Genomic DNA, 6,000 nt, shown 5'->3' on the forward strand with positions numbered 1-6,000 from the left:
ACAAGTAAAAATCTGATCAAATTGAAAACTAAACTGCTCTTCTTAGATTGACTAGAGACCTGAGGTCACAGAACAAACTGCTGTGGAGTTTGTAGAGAGGCAGCTACAGAGAATTCAACTTAACAGAGCAGAAACGTACTCCTGCTGGAGCCAGTACCAGGGTAGGAAAGCTTGAATTGTCATTAATGCTGGAGGCTTAGTGTGGACAAGTCTAAGATGAAAAATAAAAATAAAAAATAAAAAAAAAAACTCCAGGGGACCCAGTCTTAGTGAGGCTTTTGCATTTTTTTGAGTTTTATCTTTAGCTCTACGAAGTTCTCAAGATGAAGATTAGAGAAAAATTTCTTTGGGCTTCTCGCAGGGGAAGGAAAAGTAACAATTTTAAAATACACCACAGCATTCCATTATTCTTAAGAAGACCTTATCTTGAGAAAAACTATTTTGCCAGAGCCTAACCTACTGGGGTTTTAGCAGAGCCTAACTTATCTGGGGGAAAGGAGGTACCTAACTCCATCCTCCACTAACCATCCTATATCACATAAAGAGCAGAAAGAAAAAAATTGAGATGCATTTGTGAAATTCACACCACAGGAGCAGAGGCTCACTAAAAGAGTAAAATCTAAACATGGGGCTGCGGAAAGCTTCCGCTCCCTCTACACCTTACCATGATGTTATAAAACTCTATTTTCCACATTTTCCTTTACCAGTGCATCACATCTGCTGTTTAACAACAACAATAAAAACCATTAAAAGGCATACTTGAGAAACAGAGCAATGGGGTGGCATAAATGTTGAATTTATCAGATTCAGTTATGACAGAAATGTTGACATTATCAGACCATGAATATAAACCATATTTGGTTAATATGCTAAGGGCTGTAATGAAAAAAAAATACACAACATTCAAGAACAGATGAACAATGAAAGCAGAGAAATTGAAATTATAAGAATACATAGAAAATAAATGCTTACCATAAAAACCTGAAACAAAAATAAAGAATGGCTTTGAGAGGATCATTAGTAGACTGGACAAGCCTACGGAAAGAATCTCTGAGCTTAAGGATATGTGAATAGAAACGTCCCAAACCAAAAAACAAGGAGAAAAATACACCAGAAAAATGCAACAGAATATCCAAGAACTGTGGGACAACTACAAAACTGTAATATCTACATAATTAAAATAAAAGGAGAACAAAGAGAGAAAGAAATAAAACAAATAGAAGTAGTAATGACTTAGAATTTCCCTAAATGAATATCAAACACCAATCCACACATACAGGAAGCTCAGAGAACACCAAGTAGTATCAATATAAAAAACTACACCCAGGAATATCATATCTAAACTGCAGAAAATCAAAGATAAAGATCAAATGTTGAGTTAATCCAGTGAGAAAAAATACCTCTCCTATAAAGTAGAAAATGTAAGAATTCATCCAACTTCTCAAAAAAAATATAAGCAAGAAGAGAGTAGAGTGAAATATTAAAAGTATTGGCAAAAGAAAATAAAGTAAGACATACACACACACAAACCACGTCACCTTGAATTCTTTCGCTTGTAAAATTACAATGCAAAAGTGAGGGAAAACTAAAGACTTTCTCAGACTGGTGAAAATTGCAGGGTTTGTTGCTAATAGACCTACCTTGCAAGAAATGTTACAAGTTTTTTAGAGAGAAAAAAAGTAATGTAGGCCAGAGACTTGGAACTGCATGAAGAAATAAAGAATATTAGAGAAGGAATAAATGAAAGTAAGATTGTAAGTTTTAGTTTTCTTATTCCTATCTGATTTAATAGATAATGGTTTGTTCAAAATAAAAATAACAATAATGTAATTGAGGATTACAGCTTTTGTATAAGTGAAATGAATGGTAACAATGCTACATGTGATTAGAGGGAGGAATTAGAAGTATGATGTTATTATAAGGTACTTGCACTACTTCTGAAATTGCATTTCAAAGCAACCACTAAAAAAAAAAATAAAAATAAGTATAGTTGATACAGTAAGAAGAGAGAAAATGGAATCATATAAAATGCTTAATTGAACCTACAAAAAGCAGAAAAAGAGGGGAAGACAAAATAGGAACAAAGAGCAAGGGCATCAAATAGAAAACAGTGACAAACATGATAGACATTAATGTGACTATATCAGTGAGTACTTTACATATCAATTGTCTAATAATACTAATTTAAAAGACAGCAATTGTCAGGGTGAATTAAAAAACAAGACTCAACTATGTGTTGTTTATAAGAAATCAACTTTAGGAATGAGTCCGCCGGATCGGTGACTGCGGAGGGCTAGGTGACCCCGGCCGCCGCCATGATGGGCAGCGAGTTTGGGAATCGGACGTAGATGCAACATGTGATCTCCTACAGCTTGTCACCTTTTGAGCAGCGTGCCTTCCCGTACTACTTCCGTAAAGGAATCCCCAACGTGCTGCGCCGCACTCGGCAGTCTTTCCTTCGCGTAATGCCGCCGTTTGTAGTGTTTTATCTTATCTATACATGGGGGACTCAAGAGTTTGAGAGATCCAAGGGGAAGAATCCAGCTGCCCATGAAAATGACAAATGAGCAACACATCTGGATGATGGTTCCCTGTCCCTGGAAGAGCTTTCTCTGGAAGAGGAGTCTGCATTTTAGTGTCTTGACACAATAAACTTCCTATGTTCTGCAAAATAAAAAGAAAAAGAAAAGAAAAAGAAAAAGAAAAAAGAAAAAAAGAAAATCAACTCTAAATATGAAGACACATATAGATTGAAAGTGAAGGGATGGTGAAAATATGCCATACTAACACAGATAAAAAATCAAGTATCTCTATCCACTATAATAATGTCACACAAAACACACTTCAGAGCTAGGATAATTATCAGGGATAAAAAGAGGCATTACAAAATGATAAAAGATTGACTCTCCAAGAAGATAGCAATTCTTAAGGTATATGCATCTCACAGAATGCCAAAATACATGAAGCAAAAGCTGATAGGACTGCAAGGAGAAATAAATGAATCAATTACTATAGTTGGAGACAGCATCACTTCTCTATCAAAAATGCATAGATCCAGCAGGCAGAAAATTAGTAACGACATACTTTAACTCAACACCACCATCAGTTAACAGGATATAATGAATATCTACAGAATAATTCATTCAACAATGCAGAATACACATTCTTCTCAAGCTTACATGAAATTGCCACCAAAATAGACCACATTTTTGGACATAAAAGACAACTTAACAAATTTAAAATAGTAAAAATCATGTAATGTCTACTCTCAGATTATGACTCAATCAAACTAGAAACCAGCAACAGAAAGATAGCTGGAAAAAACCTCTCAAAATACTTGATTAGAATACATACTCCTTAATGATACATGATTGAAGAAGAAATTTCAACAGAAATTTAAGGTGTTTTGAATTAAATACAACTAACAAAATGTATGAGATTCAGTGAGCAGTGGTTAGAAGAAAACTGTAGCATGTACCAGAAAATAAATTTTAAAAAATCAATTATCTACATGTTCACCTTAGGAACCTACAAAATAAAATAAGTTAAATTCAAATAAAGCAAAAGAAAAAAATCAGAGCCAAAATCAATTAAAGCAAAAATAGAAAATCAATAAAGAAAATCTATAAAATAAAAATTGTTTTTTTTTTTGAAAAAAAAATCTGTACAAGTGATAAGCCTCTAGACAGGCTAACTTTTAAAAAAGAGAGAAAACACAAATTATTAATAACAAAAGTGAAAATGGTACCACTACTGCAGATCTTATAGACATTAAATAAGTAATAAAGGAATACTACAAACAACTTCATGCCCCACAATTTAATAACACAGATTAAACGGCCTAATTTCTGGAAATAAACAATCTGCTAAAACCTACCTAAGATGAAACAGACAATCTGAATATGCCTATATCTATTAAAGAAATTAAGTCAACACTTAATAACATTCCAAAAAGAAATCACGAGATCTAGATGATTTCACTGGTGAATTCTACCAAACACTTAAGTGAGAAATTATAAAATATTTTCCAGAAGATAGAAGCAGAAGGAAAACTTCGTAATTCATTCTATTGCTATGTAACCAACACCATCCTAACACCAAAACCAGACAAATATATTACCAAAAAAATCTAAAAACCAACATCTTTTGTAAACATAGATGGCAAAATCCTCATCAAAATATTAACAAATTAATCAAAAAAGTATCAAAATAATTATACATTATGACCACATGAGATTTATTTCAAGTATGCATGGCTAGTTCAACATTCAAAATTTGATTTATATAATCCAACACATTAACAGGATAAAGAAAAAAAACTACATGATCACATCAGTAGATGCAGAAATAACATTTGAGAAAATTTAACACCTATTCATGATAAAAACTCTCAGCAAACTAGGAATAGAGGGGAACTCCCATAACTGGATAAATAACATGTACAAATAATCTATAGCTAACACTATCCATAATGGTGAGAAACTTGAAGCTTACCTGTAATATCAATGTTTAGTCCATTTTCTGTTATTTTGAATAGAATACCTGAATTTGTGTAATTTATAAGAAAAGGAATTCCTTTCTTACAGTTCTGAAAGCTGAGAAGTACAATGTCAAGGGACTACATCAGGTGAAAGTCTTCTTGCTGGTGGGAACTTTCTACAGAATCTCCAGGTGGTACAGAGTATCACATGGTGAGAGGGCTTAGCATACTAATGTGCTAGCTCAGCTCTCTCTTCCTCTTCTTATAAAGTCACTAGTTCCCCTCCCATTACAAGCCACTAATCCAGTAATCTATCTATTAATTCATGAATGTATTAATTCATTCATAGGTGCAGAACCCTCATGATCCAATCTCCTATTAAGGGCCCCACTTCTCAACACTGCCATACTGTGGACCAAGTTTCAACATGAGTTTTGGAGGGGACATTCAAACCACAGCAATCTAGAACAATGAAAGGATAACGCCTCCCGCCATTCTTTATCACATCATACTACAAATCCTTCCTAATGCAATAAAGTACATAGAATGGAAAGGAAAATATAAAACTGTCTTTGTTCACAGATAATATGATCAACTATATGGAAAATCTGAAAGAATCCACAAACTCCTGGAACTATTAAGCAGTTACAGCAAGGTTATAGTGTGTCCGGAATTGGTGGGTTCTTGGTCTTGCTGACTTCAAGAATGAAGCTGCGGACCGTCGCAGTGAGTGTTACAGTTCTTAAAGATGGTGTGTCCCAAGTTTTTTCCTTCAAATATTCAGATGTGTCCAGAGTTTCTTCCTTCTGGTGGGTTCGTGGTCTTGCTGACTTCAGAAGCGAAGCTGCAGACCTTCGTAGTGAGTGTTACAGCTCTTAAAAGTGGTGTGTCTGGAGTTGTTTGTACCTTCCAGTGGGTTTGTGGTCTCGCTGGCCTCAGGAGTGAAGCTGCAGACCTTTGTGGTGAGTGTTACGGCTCATAAAGGAGGCGCGGACCCAAAGAGTGATAAGCAGCAAGACTTATTGCAACAGCGAAAGAACAAAGCTTCCACAGCGTGAAAGCGGACCTGAGTGGGTTGCCACTGCTGGATCAGGAGGCCTGCTTTTATTCCCTTATCTGGCCCCACCCACATCCTGCTGATTGATCCATTTTGACAGAGCGCTGATTGGTGCATTTACAAACCTTTAGCTAGACACAGAGTGCTGATTGGTGCATTTACAATCCTCTAGCTAGACATAAAAGTTCTCCAAGTCCCCACTACATTAGCTAGACACAGAACACTGCTTGGTGCATTTGCAAACCTTTAGCCAGACACAGAGTGCTGATTGGTGCATTTACAATCTTCTAGCTAGACATAAAAGTTCTCCAAGTCCCCACTAGATTAGCTAGACACAGAACACTGCTTGGTGCATTTGCAAACCTTTAGCCAGACACAGAGTGCTGATTGGTGCATTTACAATCTTCTAGCTAGACATAAAAGTTCTCCAAGTCCCCACCAGATTAGCTAGATACAGAGTGCT

At 35.5% G+C, this 6,000-nt stretch overlaps 1 pseudogene; it reads left to right on the plus strand.

The window, feature by feature from the left end:
• Positions 1–34: 34 nt before the first annotated feature.
• LOC117980068 (cytochrome b-c1 complex subunit 8-like) lies at positions 35–4,246 on the plus strand (annotated as a pseudogene).
• The last annotated feature ends 1,754 nt before the right edge of the window (positions 4,247–6,000 follow it).

Source organism: Pan paniscus, chromosome 3 (assembly GCF_029289425.2).
Source record: "Pan paniscus chromosome 3, NHGRI_mPanPan1-v2.0_pri, whole genome shotgun sequence".
NCBI classification, from domain to species: Eukaryota; Metazoa; Chordata; class Mammalia; order Primates; family Hominidae; genus Pan; species Pan paniscus.